The sequence below is a fragment of the Passer domesticus genome, chromosome 3 (genome assembly GCF_036417665.1).
Source record: "Passer domesticus isolate bPasDom1 chromosome 3, bPasDom1.hap1, whole genome shotgun sequence".
NCBI classification, from domain to species: domain Eukaryota; kingdom Metazoa; phylum Chordata; class Aves; order Passeriformes; family Passeridae; genus Passer; species Passer domesticus.
The window spans coordinates 118527246-118546610 of record NC_087476.1 but is presented as its reverse complement, the minus strand read 5'-3'; the positions used below and the strand labels follow the sequence as shown (position 1 = coordinate 118546610).

General features: G+C 55.7%; 1 long non-coding RNA gene across 1 annotated transcript; it reads right to left on the bottom strand.

Annotated features, from left to right (window-relative positions):
• Window positions 1-7694: 7694 nt before the first annotated feature.
• On the bottom strand, window positions 7695-11170 carry LOC135298252 (uncharacterized). The gene is made up of 3 exons (XR_010360267.1): window positions 10981-11170; window positions 10210-10409; window positions 7695-8317 (listed from the first exon to the last, which is right to left on the bottom strand). It is a non-coding gene; the product is annotated as an uncharacterized LOC135298252 (long non-coding RNA).
• Between the last annotated feature and the right edge of the window lie 8195 nt (window positions 11171-19365).

Here is a 19365-nt window from a genome sequence, read left to right as displayed (position 1 = left end):
CTTCTTCTTTCGGGAAAAAAAAACGGCTGTGGTTTTTTTTTTTTTTTTTTTTTTTTTTTTTTTTTTTGTTGTTGTTGTTTTTTTTTTTTTGTGGGGCCAGGCGGCCTCATCCGCCGGCGAAAATCCGGAGCGGGGAGAATTTCTATTTTCCTGTTTTCTGCTTTCCTGCTCCTCAGTGCTGCGGGGATTTGGGGGCTGGCATCGCCCCGGAGCGGCAGGGAGAGCGAAACTTCGGGGTCAGCCCGCGGGGGAAAGGGTTAACACAGGAAGAACCCCCCCAAAAACTCGGAGGAGGAGGGAGAAGAGACCAGAGGGAGGCGAGGCGGGGCCGGGCGGCTCTGCCGGGCTGTAACGGGACCGGGAGCGGGACCGAGCCCGGCCCGGGGCGGCTTGCGGCAGAGCAGCGGCTCCCTCGCCCCCCCCTGCGGCTTTCAGGCTGCTAAAGATGCTTCAAAAAAACAAAAATAAATCCAAACAGGCTTTTGTCAGGAGCCGCGGGGCCGGTGCAGCGCCCGCCCCGTCCCGCGGGGCTGAGCCCGGCCAGGTCGGGGCAGTTCAATGCCAAAGGGAAAATCGGTACCGGCCCCGCAGCATCCCAATCCCGCAAATCCCGGCTCTCCAACACCCCGGCCTGCAGCCCCGCCGATCCCGGCGCTCCTCTCCGCCCCAGCGCATCTTGCGCCGGCCTCGGGGCTTTTTTATCTTTTTCGCACATTTTTCCTCCTCTCTTTTCCCATCCCTGCTTCCCGCGCCTCCTATCCCCAAACCACCGCGGCCCCGCGGGGCTGCCAAGCCCCGGGGAGCTCCGCTGGTGTCCCAGACCCGAGGGGACACGGGGACCAGAGCCGCTTTTCCCTTCTCCAAGCCCGGCGTGCGAGCCAGGAGCGGACAGACGGAAAACCGCCACTTTTTTTTTATCCTTATTTATTTTTTTCAATTTTAAAAAATTCCCCAATTTTTCCCCTTTTTTTTTGGGTTGGTTTTTTTTTTTTTTCTTTTTTCTTTTCTTTTCTCCTCTCTCCCCTCGGGCTGTGCCGAGTCTATCAAACCAGTTGTGTGGCCCTAACCTCCGTGGCCTTATATCTGCCGTGCTGCCGGGCCAGTCTATCTTCGCACAATATACAGTAGACTTCAGAGAGCAGCACAATGGGGGAGGCAGGGAGGTGAGCATGTTAGAGGCGTGCATATTAACGAGCCGCAGCCAAGGAAGCCAAAGGAGCCGGCGAAAAACCGGGAGAGACGGTGCTGGAAGGGGGGGGACGCCCTCCCTGCGCCTCGCCTGCCTCGGCCCTGGCTGGTTTTGGGGCTCGGCATTGATGCGGAGCGCGGAGTCAGGGAGCGGTGTCCTCCGCGTTTTGTTCGGGCTGTCACTCGCGCTCATTGTTCGGCATGTTCTACATGTTGTATCCCATATGGCCAGCTGGGCCGGGGACCCCTCACAAAACCCAAATTGTGCCCAGCTTTCAAACCCAGCATTGTTGTCTGTGAAAGGCAGGCGAATTAAAAATTCGTGCTATATCTATTCTGGAAAAAAAAAAAAAAAAAAAGGAAAGAAAAAAAAAGAAGAAAAAAAAAAGAGGGGGGGCAAAGAAAAAGAATCCCGCTCTCTTCCCTCCCTCTCTGCTCTCTCTTTGAAGGCCAACAGAGCCTCTCCTCTTCTCCCAGTGCCCGCTGACAAGTTTCTCTCTCATTTCACAGGAAATCCCCCCTCCCAAAAAGCCCCGAGCGCGTCCCCGCGCAGGAGCCCGCGGAGCCGCGCTGCGCGGGCGCGGAGGCCGGGGCAGAACAAGGCTGCATTGAGGGCGGGCTGGGCTGCAGCTGCCGCCTCCCTGCGCGGCCCGGCCGTACCGCCAGCCCGGCTGGCACGTCCCGCTGCCTCCCGGAGAAACAGCCCTTTCTTGTCCGCGCTCCTGGCTGTGCAAGGCTGAGGGAGGAAGGGAGGGAGAAGGAGAGAGGGAGGGACAGGAATTTAAAAGGGAGGGGGGAAATATAATAATAATAATAATAGGGGAAATAAGGTGTTTGAATTTAATAAGGAAATAACGAAAATAGGGAAATGAATGGAGAAAGAAGTAATTTAAAAAGGAAAAACGATTAATGGAAAAAAAAAAGAGAAAAAGGGGGGAAAGGAAATGGAAGAATAAAAGCGAAGAGGGGAAAAAATAACGAAAAAGAAAAGAAAATGAAGAAAGGAGGAAAAAGAAAAAGATCACGAAACAAAATAAGAAAAACCGAAGGAAGAAAAAATAACCCGAGAAAGCAGGAAAAGAAAAACAACGGATGGGAAGCGAAACAGGGGAGAAAAGAGCAAAAGAGCGGGGGGAAGCCCCCAGCCCGGGCATCCCCCGCGGCCCGGGCGCGCAGCGCTGCGCGGGATGCCGGCGGTGCCCGGCGCTGCTCCGGTGCCCGCCGTGCTCGGACGCGGCTCCCGCGAGGGGCTCCGACCCCTCCGCTCCCCGGCAGCCCCCGGCAGCCCCTCTCAGCCGCCAGGGCACACACGGCCCGCGGGTGGGGGAAGCTCAGCCCGAGCTTCGGGCCCCGCTCCGTTTCCTCTCCCCCCCCCGGTTTTCCCGGTTTTCTGCTCCGGGACGCGCTGGTGCCCGCGGTGCCGTCCCCCGCTCCCTGTTGACTGTAGGGCTTAGGCGGCAGCGCTGTGGGTTTTTCGGGGCTGCTCGAGGGGAAGCTAAGCCAATATTTACCGACCGCCAGGGCAGCTCTCGGCGGGGCTCATTAAGGAGCCGGGGGGGCTGCAAGGGCTGCGGGGAGCCCCGGGGGGCGGCGAGGCCAGCCGCGACCCCGGGCCGGGCTGCGGGGGCTTCGCGCCGGCTGCCCCGCAAATAACAACCCCCAAGCCCCCCGGAAAGCCCCCCTGGAGGGGTTCCTCGCTTGGTTTATTCGCCGAGGGCCGCGGGGAGGCAGCAGAGCCCCGCGGAGGCCGGCGCAGGACGGGGCGGAGGCTGCGCTGCCCCTCCGCGCCCCCCGGGCGCGGCAGAGCGGGGGACCCCGAGGTCTCGGCGTCCCTGTCCCCAGAGACACCCCCGTCCCCGGGCCGGGATGGCCGGGATGGCCGCGCGGCGGCGCTGCGGGATAAGGGACGCGCCGTCGGGGCCGCCCCGCGGGGAGGGGACCCTCGCCGCCGCCCGGTGACACGGAGGGGAGGGAGGGGACGCGGGAGGGATGGGACAGGCCACCCTGCCTCGCCCCTCTGCAGGGGGAGCGGCCCTAGCCCAAACATCCCTTGGAAATCCAGCGCGGAGCTCGGGGCGTGACGGGGTCTGGCCCCTGACCCTCGTGGGGGGAGGACACGGCGACAACAGGGGCTGGTGCCAGCCCTCACACTGCCCAAGCCCCAGAACACCGCCTCTGGGGCGAGCAGAGTGTCCCCAAACCCCGGGCAGGGTTTGGCGCTCGGCGCTCGCCCTTTCCAGGGCGGAAGGACAAACAAACCGATGGCGAGGACAGAGGGAATTCCGGAGAGCTGGAGAGGATGGGGCAGCGCATCCACGGCTTCCTCCGGCCCCACAGGGAGCCACAGGGACGGCGACAGCTCCCTCCCTGCACTGGGGACACCGGGGACACCGGGGACACTGGGGACACCCAGAGGGAGCCAGGCACCGGGCACGACAGTGAGTGCCCCAGGACAGCCCCGTGCTTCTCCCTCACCGGGTGACCCATCACTGAGTTTTGGGTTTCATTCAGCGCTGGCGAATTCACTGCATTTTGCAGAATGCCGTTAATTAACGGTAATTATGTAGAGAATCAGGGAATTTCTGATGAGAGAGACACAGGGGAGACCCCTCCCTTCAGCTCCCCCACGGCCCTTGCAGGCAGCAGCCTCCCTCTCTCCTTCTTCCCTTCTTCCCCTCTTTCTCTCTCTCTCTCTCCCTCTTTCCTGCCCGTGGCTGGTGAATGTTGTCCCCACCTCCTCTCCCTCCCCAATATTTAAATAATCAGCAGACTCGGAGAACCTGGGATGCTTCAGCTGCAAAGGACAATCACCTGATCGAGGGGGAAAAAATAAACAAAGAGGAGGATTTAAGGCTCAGAGGGTTGGGTGCAGTGTCCTTCCCTCCCACAGGCCCCACAAGTCTCACCAGCCACAAAACTCAAAGTTTGTCTGAATACATTTTATTGGGTCATACAAAAATTTGGGCAGTTTCAGCGGGGTTCATGTCCCCGAGTTCCACTGACACATCTGGGATTTAACCACCAGGAGTCACATCCATGCTCTCAACACAAACACCCCAGATCTGCTGGGAAACCCAAGAGCTCAGACAAAGCTCCCTGGGATTGTTCCAGGTCCATTTGGACAAACAGAGTGCCTCGATCCTGCCTCGGGATCTGCTGCTTTCTGTGGGATTCAGCCCCAGTTCAGGGAGAAAGTTCTCCATGAGATAAAAACTGCAAGAAATAAATTGTGTCAATTCTGTCACCGCCTCAGATCGGGTCTGGCCAAGCAGGCTCAGCTGTTTCAGGGAAAAAAACAGGTTTAAGAAGTGGTTGTGTCCTTGGGCGTGCAGGGATGGAGCTGCTCCTCCCCACCACCTGTGGGATGCACTCCTGGCTCCCACACACACATCCTGCAGGGAAGGGGTGTCTGAAGGAAAAGAGTTCAGCTCTGGTTGTTCAAGAGTCTAAAAAAATCATCCCTGGAAGATTTCCCCCATTACTTCCCAGCTGTTATCCAGACATCATTTCTCCCCTCTTCAGTTAGAGTTGTCCCACAAAAAGTCACTGACTCCTAAAAGAGATGAAAGCACTACACAGGAATCTTAACCCACAATCAGGCCAAGCGATTGAGCCCCAGTACATTTTGGGTAGAAATGGCCACAAATCCCTCATATCCTCGGGGATGTGTCTCCATCCTTTGCCACACCACAGAGGAGCTCTTGGCACCACATCCCATGGGTAACACAATTCCCCAACCCTCCTTGGGGCAGGTGCTCCCCGGGGGTGCAGCAGCTCAGGCCGTGCGTGGCTGAAGGCTTTGCTCATCCTCTTCCTCCTCTTTACCCTTCCCTCGCCACTCCAGAGGCTTGGGAAGGGCTGCACTCTCCTTCCACAGCCTGCAACCAGCAGGAGCATTATCCATTCCCAGAGTGGGGCAGGGATCAGCCGGAAACATTTCAGAGGGAGCTGCAGGGAAGTGGCCCCGGAGTCCTTTCCCCAGGTGTTTTCCCAAAGCCCCACAGCAATCCCACGAAAGTGGTTTTGGAGCCCTTTGGCTGAGGCAGGTGTAAGGCAGAGCCCGTGGGGCGAGCCCAGGACTAAGCCAGTGACTCCTAGGCCAGCCTTGTCCTGCTCCAGAGCCAGAGGAGACACTGCCCCACACGTATCCAGAGGGGCTTGGAATTCCCCCAGCAGGGAGACAGGCCCTGGCTGGGCAGCAGACCCATCACAGGTGGGGAAGGAAAGGGATCAGCGGTGATTTTGGACACAAATCCAGATTCAGGGGGTGATGTTGGGAATTCCCTGCCACCCACTCCACCCTCACGGACCCTTGGCCCCACTGGTGCTCGTCCATCGTGGCCATCCCAATCTGTCTGTGCTCCTCTGCACCAGATCCATGGATTTCCACGCCCAAGGGAAGTGCTGGCAGTGCCAGGCTCCCCATCAAGCTCCTCCTGCCACATTCCAGGATGGAAACTCCTTGTGCGATCCTAAAGATCCAAAATGCCCAAAGACAAAGGCCTTCAAGGGCAAAACTCCCTCCTGGCTCAGGGGATGCTTTTTAAGCTGTGGATAAATGCAGGACCTGCCTTTGATGTCCCTCTCAGAGTTAGGGGACAGCTGGATGAAACCCCAGGACAAAAGGGAATTCAGCGCTGTCATTAGCGGTGACTTGGGGTGGCAGCTGTTTGCTGTGGGTCTCAGGCAGCTCCTCCATTGCTCCTTCTCGAGTGAGGCCACTTAAAACTCCATATTACACGGAAAAAAGGCAATGGAAACATCCCCAGCTTTGTGTATTTCAGTTCTCTCAAGGGTTTCTGAATGAGGCGAAAATAAAACACCCCAGAGCCATCAGAGAGCAAAGCGAGCTGATTGTGGTGAGGAGGGAGGGAGAGGAGGAGGAACGGTCACTCAGTGTGCACCCAATTCCTTCCTGGAGCATCCCAGAGCACCCCACAGCCAGGAAATCCAACCTCCCTTCCCACACAAAGTCTTGGGAAAATTAAATAATAAATTGTGTGTTCATTGTGAAATAAACAGATTGCACAATGTATCTAAAAAGTCAGAGGAATGGAAACTTTGGAAGTCACTTTGCCCTGGTGGAGTCCATTCAGGATAAATTTTTATAAATTTTTATTCTCCTCCCTTCTTCTTGAACCCAGCATTTGCAAATAATCAACAAATAATGAATGTCTGATTATGGAAGAGCAGCCCCAGTGCAATGTGGTCCTGCCTGACAGAAACCCACCCAAAATTTGGCCTGTCCAAAGTCCCTCTGGAACACACCAGGGGCTCCCAGCTGGGCCATGCAGCCACAACACCGAAATGTCACCTCCAGTGCCAGCAAAGGTGTCCAGCAGGGATTTGGTGGTGGTGTGGCAGTGGGGGACCAGCTCTGGGAAAACCCCTGTGACACCCAGCTCTGTCTGTCCTGGTTTCCGTGGCTGCCCAGAGACACCAGCTCACCTCGTTTGCCCTTTGGGAGGTTTTGACTTTGGAAAATGTGTTGGTTTTTTTCCCTGGATCTCCCAGCACCTGTAAAGGGATAAATCAACTCAGCGCCGTGCCTGAAGCCATCTGGCCGGGCACATCATCCCGATTTTACCACTGGCATGAAGAAAATAATAAACAAGCCCAGATTTTCCGTGTGGCTGTTGCCATTGTGCCGGGATTCAAAGATGAATCCAGGAGCAATCTCTGTTCGGCTCCACCCCGTTGTTCCAAAGCCAGGAACAGCACCTCCCTGGGTTTGGGGTTTTCCTGCTCCAGGTCAGCCATGGGGGAGCTGAAGAGCTTGTTCCTGCTCCCTAATTGATGATAACCATTGATTATCAACAGGGAGAATTCCACGTGTCCTTCCAGCAGCTCCTGCCCCTGGTCACCAGCCGGGACACTGGGGACCTCTTCAGTGCCCCATGCAAACAGCATTTACGCCCCTAAATACTCAAGTCTCTACTTTCTGCAGCTTGATTTTAAAGGCAAACAGCAGCTTTTCTGCTCGCCATCAATAATTCATGGGCCACTCCAGATAGCCATCAAATATGCAATCAAATTAAGTTAACGTATCTTGAGGTTTGCAACCCAAGGTTTCCTGCCTCAGCCCACAGGATGCCTGCCTCTGTTTGGGTTGCCACTTAATCACTGCACAATATTTGTTTTGGCTTGGCTGTATGTGAGGAGAGATTTATTCCATCCCATCTGGCTGCAGCCGGGGAGTCCAGAGGGGGAAAAGCTGCCCTTAACTCCTCCCCTGGCTGCCTTAGGGACCTTTGGGAAGGAACGCCACGGTGGAGCAGCTAAAAATGCTCCAGCTACCTGCTTTGACACACTGTTTATCCATACTCTCAGTTTTTAAGGAATAACTCCCACCACTCCAGGCTCCTTCCACCTCCTGAGCTGCCCACGCAGCTCTCAGAGGTAACTGCACTCAGAGCAGTCCCAGCTCTGTCTGTGGCCCTCGAAACCCCCCAAAATAACGACAAGGGTTTAATCAGCATTTATTTGGGATGATTTCAGCACCGCTCAGCGCAGCTCCCGGGGAACTGGAGAGGAACAAGGAGCCCATTGTGCCTCGTGTGCCACACTCAAAGCCCATCAAAGCCAGCGCCAGCCTGGAAGAGCCTTGACTTGAGATCCACTGGAAAAAGTCCCAGTGACTTCAGGAGACTTTGAATCAGGTGCTCCAAGGAGGAGAAGCCACGCTGGTGGCGACAGGCTCCGTGTTCATTGTCATTTGGAGATGGAACAAGAACTTCTGAGAAGCCACAGAGGCAATAAAACAGAAAATGTCAACAATAAACCTCGACAGCATTATCTGCAATCGAGGATGGAACGACTGGAGAGAGCACTAAGTGCTTCCCAGATCCGCCCTGAAAACTTTGGGATCAGGGAGGGTGAGGGCAGAGAACTCACACTCGGAGCTGAGTTTGCCACAGCCTGGGCACAGGGCAGCTCCCTGGGAGGGAAAAATGGGAGCAGGGAGATCATCGGCCCAGCCCAGCCCCAAAACAACAAAAAAACATCAGGGCAGGCGCCCCAGTGCATCCTCCTGAGGGAGCAGCTCCTTCCTCAGGCAGCTTTGCTTCCAGAAAACTGCCTGGGAAACCTCTCATCCTTGGAATGCCTGCGTGGGGGCTCCAGCCAGCACCTGGTGGGGAAGAAGAGACAATTTCAGGTGTTACTGCAAAGGAGGGAAAGCAGTGCCAGCAGGAGAGGATCCTCTGAGCAGCAGTGACACGGGAGGAGCAGTTTTAGAGCGGCACCTGAGGCACCGGGGTTTGTGTTCCTGAAAATTCCCGGCACCCACTGTGCAACAAAAGTCACTCCACGAGAACATTCCCAGGCTCTGAGCAGAAGGGATCTTAATTGCCACAGAGAGACTTTTCCCTCCCATCCCTGGATCTGCGCTCGGTGGTTCTGCGCTCGGGAAATTGCCGCTCTCTCCTGATTAAGTGCTTAATTGTGGCCAGAGCTTCCTCAAGTGTTTCCAGCCCTGAGCTGAAGTCCCACTTCAAACACGTGCTGTTATTGACTTCCTTATCAATTTCCTCCCTGGGAATCCCTTCCAAAGGGTGCCTGAGGGGCCCTGGGTGCATCCCTGTGCTGCAGGGAGCCAAGTGGAGAGCTGGGTGCACCGAGAGACGGGGAGCACTCACTGACTTGGGCTCCAGCAAGATGTTTTCCTTCAAGGAAAACCCAGGCAAAACCAAAGGAATTTAACCATGATTTTAGCAGGTGTCCATCCCTGGGGATGCTCGAGGCCAGGTTTTGAGAACCTTCATTCTACTTGAGGCAGTTCCCACCCGTGAACTCTCCAGGATCACCCACAGCTCCACAAAAAGTTCCTGGCCATGGGGAAAAGCTGAGGTTAAAATCCCTGGAGGCCTCACAACAGTGACACCAGCCCCGGCTCAGAGCTGCTTAATGGTTAATGGAATAATATTTCCATCCATTGTAGATGAGAAAAGATAATTACTTTCGGGGTTTAAGAACCAAATGTGTTGATCCAAATGTAATCTCAGTGTTTTAGCATCTGATTATTACATCAGAAACACAAATGTCAACGGGCCGCAGCAACCGAGCTGTCGGAAGGGGGGAAAGGGAGATGTGTGACTTAAATCACACACCAGGGGAAAGACGCTACCAAGGGACTTTTAACTCGAGTTAATTAAAAATACTCTACTTCCCGTGAGCATTTTGGGAGCTGGGAGCTCATGTTTTCCCTCAGTGATCCTTCTGCTACACCCAGAACAAGGGACAGCCAGAGGGGACAACTGTGGGTCATCCCCTGATCACCCAAACCAGGGATCAAATCCCAGATGGCTCATTCCCCACAGGAAGGAATGGCTGCAGAAATGTTATACACTGAGGGTGCTCTGGTGCTTCCATCCCGGAGCTTTTTTCTGGAATTCATTCTGTCACCTCCGTGGGCCCATCTGGGTCTGTTTGTCCCCGCTGTTCCAAACCTGCTCTGCTGAGCCCAGAGAACACGGGAGAGGTTTCCTTTCCAACCCAAACCACCTGAGGCAGCTGAGACAGGAGATGACAGGAATCCCTGTTCTCCTGGAATCCCTGATCTCCAGGAATTCCTGTTCTCCCCATCCCAAAAGCATCCAGCCCACACAGGGACCAGCACAGGAGCGTGCTGCCAAGAACCGACTGGAATCGTGGTGCTTTGCTGCTGAACAAAGCCCTTGCCTTGATTTCTCAGCCAAGTTCAAGTTCCCAGCAGGCTGCTCGTCCCCCACCCCGTCCCTGAAGCACCCAGTGCTGTATGGAATTTTATTAAATTGCCAGCACGGGCGGCCGTTCAAAGTTTGTGTGGCTTGATGTGATCGATGGCAGCAAAACACGGGAAGAAAGGGAGGGGGAGGGGGGCACCCCTGTTTGTTAAAGCTTTTTCTTTTCCCTTTTGAATAAAATGTCAACTCCATTATATAGATGTCAACTCCATTACTGCAACACTCCTGTGGCAGCCTCAACATGGAACTATCTGCTAATAAAACAACTTTCTCGCAGGGGGAGCAGAGGGCAAGTTACCTGCTGGAGGTTCCAATCTGGTTAAGAAAATTCCTGTTTATCCCTGCAGGCACAAACACCATTTCCATTATCCTGGTTTCCTCCTCGTCTTTGTCGGCCCCAAAGTAAAAACCTGCTCTTGTATCCTGATGAGCCTGCGGTGGTCACGGACCTTTCCTCGTTAGAGAAGGCGGAAAATGGGGAGAGCGGCGCCTGGTGTGCTGGAAAAAAAATCTGGGTTAGAATCGTGGAATAGTCTGGGATTGACGGCGCCTGAAAGGTCCCCTTGTTCCAGCAGCAGCCAAGGTGGGAAAGACAGAGAAGCAGCTTCCCAGGGGTCCTGCTCCAGGGGGATGTGCTGCCAAGCCCTCTGAGGGGGGGTTGGGGACACGTGCCACCCAAATTAACAAGATCTGCCTACAGGCAGAAGGTACCATAAGCACCACCCCAAAAGCACTTTCAGAGAAGCCCCTGGAGGGGTCTGGCACCTTTGTGTGCCTGGGAAACCAGGATACACTTGGGAAGGGAATTTGGGAGTGTGAAACTGAGGGCTCCCATCCCTCCACAGCTCTTTTGGAACATAAATTCTATTTTTAAACAACCAGGAAGGCGGGGAAGCCCCTCAGCCTTGCCAGGCACAGGTTGTGAGAGGCCAGGGCTCCTCCCTCGCTCTCAGGTTCGCTGGCTGCACACAGCCCCACGCAGACAAAGATGAGCACACATTTAGAAAAGAATAAAGAAACCCATTCCACGACGGGAGTTGTTTAGATAATTGATTTCCCTTGGACTTACAAGCACTAAATAACAGCCAGCGAGCCGCATCTCCCAGATAACCTTTTCCTTCAAATCTCTCTTCCAAAGGATTGGCCTTTGACAGAGGCGTCTCCGGGAGCGCAGCTCCGGCAGGCTCGGAGGCAGCTCGTAGGTAGGACCTTGCTGAGAGGAGGCCGTGTCGATTCCTCAAGCAATTATTTTTTTCCCCGGTATCCTTTGCATAGAGAGAGCTAATTAACTGCCTGCCAGGTTCTGCAGATCCAGGGCGCGGGATGAAGTAGCACAAATGTCATAATTAATTAGCAGTTTAACGGCAGAACGAACACGGCAAAGGTGCCCTGTCAATATTCCGGCTCTGGATGGGGGGCATTCCACGTGCCAGGCACTGGGGCACACCCAGCCTGGACAGCAGGGGGAATTTCTTCCTGGAAAGGGTGGTCGGGCATTGGAAGTGCCCAGGGAGGTTTGGAGTGGCCATCCTTGGAGTGCCCGAGGAAGGGCTGGAGGTGGCACTCAGCGCTCCAGGCTGGGACAAGGGTCAGCTGATGGGCTGGGAGGGATTTTCCAGCCTCAGTGGTTCTGTGATCACACCACACAGCCCCAAAATGTTGGAAGCTCAGCTGGAATCACTGAGAAACAAGGAATAACCTGTCATGTCCCCCTGTGGAGCTGGGCAGGCACAGCCCACGCCAGGCTGGGATCATCCCTGTCCCTGTGCCACCATGGGGCACACGCAGCCCCAGGCCCTGCTCTTTGCCAGGGACAACATCCATCCAACCTCTCCCCCATCCACCAGAGCTTATTGTTTCCCTATTTCTAGAGAGAATGACCCTGCCAGTGGCCATCAGGCAGCTCCCAGCACATCTTGCAGTGGGGACAGGGGTGTGTTTGGCACAGAGACCCAAAGCTGCCACACAGACCCAAAGCTGTCACACAGACCCAAAACTGTCACACGCCTCCCATGGGCAGCAATTCCTTCCCCAGGGATGGAAGAGGGGCTCAGCAGCATGGAGTTACCAGCTTCCCCCTGGACCAAGGCTGGCAGAGCAGGGGTTAGACCTGGGGTCAGACCCGCACCAGACCTGCCACAACAATTAAAACCCAATCAATCAGAACCATCAAGGCTGGCTCCTGGCAAGAGCCAAAACCCAAGAACTCCCTGAGAAAAGTCTCAGCCCTACCCTTGCTCCCTGAGCAGATGTTCCCAGTGCTGCTGGGCACTGGGGAGTGTGTCACACACACCTGGAGCCCAGCAGGGGACAGCTCCCCATGGGACACCTCAAATCCTGCCCTTGTGAGATCCACAGCCCTGGAAGTAAAAACCCCAGCACTCAGGCATGATTCCCAGGGGCTCCAGAGCAGGGCAGATTCCTGCAGGAAAATAAAAGGGAGGACTTACAGGCATCCATGTCTCCTTCCATCCTCGGCTCCCTCAGCTCCACTCCCTTCCCCATCCGCTGTGGGAGATCCTCAGGGGGAAAGAGCAAAGCGAGGGACGAAGCCCCTGAGCCCTGCATCCATTTGGGATCAGCCTGCTGCCAGCTCCGGGCTGTGCCAGGCGGGGAAGGCAGCGCTGAGCCCGGTTTGGGTTATTGAAATGCCACTCCTGCCTCGCAGAGCCAACTCCATGGTGACAAACAGCGCCGGGGAGCCGTGACACCGGCGGGTCAGAGCCGGCACGGCAGCACCGGCGGGGAACAATGAGCCGGAGCAGGGAGCCGGGCTGTGGGAAAAAGGATGGCCTTGAGGAGGAGAAAACGCACGGCACGCAGGAGAAGGTCCTTAACTTCAGCTTCCTCTTTTTTTAACCTAATGAAGTCTTTTATTAACCCCATCTGGAAGAGGCCAGCACCTCTCCAACATCTGCTCGGGGGCTCTGTTCGAGTGTGAAACTTCTCCGCTGTTTTTCCAAGCGTGGCTTATCCCAGCACTCCAACAATGGGATGTTTCCAGGGATTTCTGTCCCCCCCAAAGTGCTGACTCCTGCAATGAGAGCCCCAAAACAGTGGTTGGGTAATGTCCATCAGTCATGAGGGACTGTGCACTGCAAAGTTCCACACAGGAATGCTGCTCCTCGTGATGGAGCAGCAGATTCCCAAAGCTGGGAAGGCATCAGCAGGGCACCCATCCTGCCACTGCCTCCCACAGCCCAGAGGGAATTTCCCTGTGGGATCCAGGCAAAGGTGGCTACAGCAGCAGGGATTTCTGTGGAGGAAGCCTGGGAGACATCCCCCACCACCAGGTGCTCATCTGAGAGCAGAACTCGTCTCCTTGGGGGCCACATCCTGCACAAATCCAGCTCAACAGACTCCTCCTGGCCCTGTCTTGTCCTGCTCTGTTATTCCCAGCTCCGGCCATTCCCCATCCAGGATCTGGATCACTTCCACACCAGGCTGTCCCACAAACCCCAGGACGCTGCCCCGCAGCCTCCCTGGGTCCCTCACTGGGATTTAAAACGGGATTTAAAGGACGCCTGTGTGGTGTTTCCCAGCCCTGCACGGTCTGGAGCTGCTGGCAGGACCCAACAGGGCCAGGAGGAGTCGATACCCAACCATGGAGAACCCAGCAGCACAAGGGGCTCAGGAGCCCTGGCCAGCTCCTGTCCCGAGGTGATCCCACAGCAGGAGTGGCTGTCACACCTCAGCTCCCACAGGTTTGTCCCAGGTTTATCCCACCTCTGCCGTGTCTGGGCTCCAGCTCCTTCTGCTCCAGTGACAGAGAGCAAGCCCTGAAGCTGCTCCTCAGCTGCCACTGGCAGGGGGATAAATATCCCAAAATCCCAGTTGATTCCCATTTCACACCCACAGCTGCACCACTGGACCATCTTCCCTGGCTCTCCACATCCCTGGGAAACGACACATTCCCTATTCCCCGGCAGGTCCTGCACCCATCAGACACAATCCTACTCCTCAAGGTTGCACAGAAAAGAGGGATGGATTTTTCCTCCAAAAGAGGGGATTTCTCCCCACTTTGGTGCTCCAGGGCCCCGAGTCACTATGGCTACTCCCAACTGTACATGGAATATTGCTCTGATTTTAGAATTCGTGGAGATTATCCTTCAGGAAGTCTCTCTACTTCATGACTTCCTCACACTGTATCTAAACCCAACCCAAACGGAGGTTTTTCCATCTTTTTATTTTCCCCTTTCCCAAGAAAACCCACACGCTTGTCTGGGGGTTTGTGCAGATCCAGCTCTGTCAGGGAGTGAATTTCCCAGCTGGACACAGCCAGCACAAGGATCTCTCCTGGGCAGCAGAGGCAGGGATGAAGCTCACCTCACCCCAGTCCCAGCAGCAGCACAGTGTCCTGGACACGCACTGAGCCCAGCTGCCACGGAGCATGGGAATGCTGGATAGCCCTGGAAGTGCTCCAGGCCAGGCTGCACGGGACCCTGGCAGCCTCATCTGGGGCTGGCATCCCTGCCCACTGCAGGGAGCTTGGAGCAGGATGGTCCTTCCAGTCCCCTCCATCCCAAACCAGGCAGGAATTCCATGGTGATCCCAAAGCCCAGGCCAGGTAAAACATCCACGGGCCATATGGAAGGGCTCCCATTCCAAAGGCAGGAGCAGTCACAAGCAGCACAAACCAGGTGGGAATTTAAACCTGGGAGTAGATCAGGGGCCCGGATTATCCTGGTGTTCCCTCACCCACTCTGCAGCCACAGGGAAAGCCAGCCTTGTTATTCCCACTAATTAAACTGGGAAAACAATATGGAATGAAAAACAGAGCCTCAACAAAGGCAGACAGGCAGTGGGCCCAGCACAAAGGAGCCAGTGGCACACGCTGCTGCCAGGTGGGAATGGGGCAGGTGCAGGGATCGGGGATCTGGGATTGGGGATCAGGGATCCAGGCACAGAGTGGTGCCAGAGAAATATCCACGCTCTGTTATCTGAGGAAAAGCTGGAGGAGATGCCTCAGGAATACCAGACAGCACTGGAGTATTTTCTGCCACCTCAATAATTAGGAAAACCTTTAAAGCAGCTCTGGGATATTTCCCTTTCCTCCTGACGGCAGTGGAACCTTCTTTGCACCCACCCACACTCTTTCCCCTTCCCAGAAACTTTCCCTAGCTGGATCTGAGGACACAAGACATTTACCCAGGAGCTCAGCAGCGGGAAACATCCCCTTTCCCAGGCGGGATGAAAGCTGGCCTGTCCCCTCTCCACCACGGGAAACACATCCATCCAGCAAGCAGGAATTCCGGGCAAGGGCGTGTGAGCCCAAAATATTTATTGGGAGGGGTGATTATCCCAAAAAAGCTCCATTAGAAAAACCTACAACCCCAAGGATCAACTTTATACCATGACATGTAAAGAAGGGCTTGGGGGGACCTGTGGGCACACAGGGAGGTAACACCCCCTAAACCTGAATTTGGGGTAGATCGGCCACAGGGTCTCCAGCCATTCCTGGTGGGCATTCCTGGTGGGCATTCCTGCCGGGCATCCCAGCCCGCAGCTCCTCGCCCAGGGCTCGATGTCCCCGGGCAGGGGAGCGGCGGCGGCGCTGTCCCCACGCCTGCCGGGTTAATTTCTTGCCTTGCCCCTGAACAGCCCATTCAGCGCCTCTCCAAGCTCCTAATTCCGGGCTTTACGTGGAAATGGCTTTAGAGTGCGCTGGAAACCCCGGGTTCCTTTTCCAATCTCGCGACGTCTTTAGAAAGCAATTCCTTAAGCCTCGGTTTGCGAGACCCTTTTAATCTCCGCAAATTATTGGTGAGAGCTGAATCAAGGCGAGCTGCCACCACCGCGCAGAGAGAGGCCACCGCTGATTATTTAGAGGAAAGCATCGCTTTCGGGCCGAGAAATAAATTAGCATTTATACTGGATTACAGAAAAACGGCCCCCCCAAAAAATCAGCCTCCATCTCCGTGTCAATTGCGGCTCACCGAGGTCAGCACCTCCGCGCTGACAGGCACGGGCTGCACGGCAAAGGACAACTTGTGTGTGGAAATGAGCCCCGAATGGGTCATTATGATCCGGGAGAGAAGCCGGGCTGGGAAATCACATCTGCACTCCTGGAAATAACATCTGCACAGCCCGGGATCCGCGCGACCTTCCGCGGAATGGGGGTAATCAGGGAGCGGGGAAAATCACCCCCAAAAATTCAAACCCAAGAGTTTGGCTTCCTGGCTCTTTGCTGTTGCATTTCCTATGTATTTGGTGGGGTTTTAAAATTTATTTTTTGGGGGGGTTTTTTGTTTGTTTTGGATTTTTGGGGTTTTTTTTGTTTTTTTTGGTTTGCTTTTTTGTTGTTGTTGGGTGGTTTTTTGTTGGTTTTGGGTGGTTTTTTTGTTTTGTTTTTTTTTTTTAAGTTTTGGTTTTGTTTTCTTTGGTTTTGGGTTGTTTTTTTTGAATTCTGGTTTTGTTTTCTTTGTTTTGTTAGGGTTTTTTGTTTGGTTTTTTTTTTTTGGTTTTTTTTTTTTTTTTGTTTTGTTTTTTTTTAATATTTGCTTTTAAACTACTTCACTTGGAATCTGCAGCTTGATCCTCCCAGGGTAGGGAAGGAAGAAGTCCTGTTCTGTGTGGAACCTCCAGGTGATGGAGCGTTAGGTTAGAAAAACACGTTCTATAAGCGAGGAAGATTTCAAGGTTAGGGTTTGGGGTTTTCTGTGAGACATTTGCCACATCAAAAGGGTTTTCTTTACGCCCACCACCGAAATGAAGAGATGCTTTTTATCCCAAACATCACGTTACTGATGTGGGGAAATTTCTGGGGTGTTTTCAGTGCAAAACGGCCACGAGGCGCTTTGCTGGCTGCACTTCTACAGCTCCCCCGGGGCTGTGCTTCCCCCCGGGCTCCGTCGGGGGATGCAGCCATGCCTCTGCCCCCAGGACAAGGCTCGGGGGTGTCCCGGTGGGCAGGGGATGGCTCAGCCCCCGCTGTGCCCAGGGACCACCAGGAAGCTGCACATGGCTCCCCATCCCAGCTCCAGCAGAGATCTGGGGCAGCCGTGGTGTTCAGGATCCCTTTTCCCCCAGCTCCCCCTTCCTGGGCTGCTGTCCCGGGACACCCTGGCTGGATTCCTGGCCCTGTGCCCCAGGTGCCCAGCCCGGGTCCTGGTGTGTGAGCAGGGGCTGGTACCACTACAGGAATCCCTACAGACCACCTTGTGCCACGTCCCAAAATCCCAGCTGACAGAAACAGGACCTGTCCCCCTCAGCCCTTCCCCTTATTCTGCCTGGTTTGTCCCCAAAGCAGCACTGAGGCCTCCGTGAGATCCCAGTGGCTTTTTTATTTTACTTTTTCATTTTATTTTATTTTATTTTGGCACCTGCAGTTTTCCATCCCTACTGGAGCAGGTCCCCTCCTTTCTGGGGCTCACACTCAGCACATCCCTACAGTACCAGGAGCAGCAGGGACACCACGCTGTGCCTCTCATCCATCCATCCATCCATCCATCCATCAGCACACGGGCACCTCTGTGTCCAGGGAGGAGGGAGGTTTCAGCAGCTCCTTCCTGGAGTGTGAGCCCCAGAGAGGAGAGGACCTGCTCCAGTAGGGATGGAGAACTACAGGTGTCAAAATAAAATAAAATAAAGTGAAATAAAATGAGAAAGTAAAATAAAGTAAAAAAAAAGTAAAGTAAAATAAAAAAATAAAGAAAAATGAAGTAAAATAAAAAAAAATAAAATAAAGTAAAATAAAAAAGTAGAGTGAAATAACAAAGTAAAATAAAACTTAAAAAGTAAAATAAAAGAAAATTAAATTAAAAAGTAAAATTTTTAAAAAAGTAAAATAAAAATGAAATAAAATAAAAGTAAAATAAAAAAATAAAATAAATAAAATAAAATAAAAATCAGCCTTCGGAGGAAGACTCTGATGAAAGAAGAGCTGGCTCAGACACAGTTCAGCAGTACACTGGTGACACTGGTGACACTGGTGGGCACCAGGGGCTGTGCTGGAGCCCCGGCCCCAGGAACAGAGCTGTGTCCCGCCCTGGGTTACCCAGCAGTGTCCCCACCCGTGGGGCAGCCCCTGTGCTGCTCCCACAAGGATGCAGAGAGGATTTTGCTTTTTCTCTTTCTTCTTCTTTTTTTTTTTTTTTTTTTTTTAGTAAGGGGGGAAGAGAGGTGCAGGAAGAAAAAAAGGATGGAGGGGCCAGGAATTCTGGTGGGAAGATTGCAACTGAACAGAAGTGTCGGGAAGGCGGGATTTGGACGGCAGCGCGTGGGGATTCGGGACCCGTTTAACTCCCGACCCTCGCCGGGCTCCCAGAGTTTCAGCGCGGAGCACAAAGTTTAAAATGCAAAACTGTGCTCGCCCCGATCTTTTATCTTTTATTTTTAACAATCACCACGGCGCTGCAGGTGCCTTGCCTCCAAAAGGACCAGGGAAAAGTCGGGGTTTGCGAGGGGACGGCTCCAGTCGGGAGGGTGCGGGATACCCCTGGCTCCCCAATTCGAGCTCAGTGCCCCGGGTACCAACTCCGCAGCGCCTCGGAGCTGCTCCCTGAACGCACCGAGTTTTACCCATTCCCGGGCCAGGCGCAGCCCCGCGCGTCCCCGGGGCGCGCACCCAGCGCATCTCCCCGCGCACGGGCTCCGCCCGCCCCGTCGGTGCCGGCCCGGGGCAGCGGGGCACAGCTTCGGCCGCGGGGGCCGGCAGCGCCCCGGCCGCTCAGCCCCGGAGCGGCCCCGACGGGCGCGGGGTGCCGGGGCAGGAGCCCCGCAGCCGCTCCCGCCCGCGGCTCGGGCTGCCCCGGGGGAGCCTTTCGTTGCGCCAAAACCGACGAGCAAACGAAGATCGACCGCAAAAAAACCCGAAAGCACGACGGCAAACGAAGCATCGGCCCTCAAGGGGCCCCGGTGTCGCGGGGGTCCCCGCTGGCCTCGCACCCCGCGGCACCGGGGCCGGGGCCGGGCGGGAGCCGTGCGGCCCGACAGAGACCCCGCTCGGCCCGACAGAGACCCTGCTCGCCCGACAGAGACCCCGCTCGGCCCCGGAGCGGCCCCGCGGAGCTTCTGCCCCGGGGCCCGGCCGGGAGAGGGGACAGGGCTGCCCCGCTGCTGCCGTCGGGGCCGGGCGGGAGCCGGGACGCTCTGCCCGGGGGTGGCCGCGCACCGTGGAGAGGGGATCGGGGGACCGGGCGTGTACTTACGGGCGAGGGCGGCGGGGCCGGGGCCGCTCGGAGCCGCTCCGGCGCTGCCCCGGCGTGGCCGGGCTTAAGAGCCGTCGGGCGGGCGCAGGACAATGGCCGGGAGGAGGGGGCCGGGGCCGGGGGCCGGCGGGAGGCGGGGAGGGGCCGGGGCCGCCCGCCGCCGCTCCGCCCCCCCGCGTCTGGCGTAAACCCGGCGCCGGGCTAAAAGAACCGGCGAGCTACCGGCGCCCGGGGCTGGTGGCCGCCGCCGCGGACGGCTCGCCGGTGCCGGCGGCAGCGCCCGGCCCGGCCCGCCCCGTCGCGTC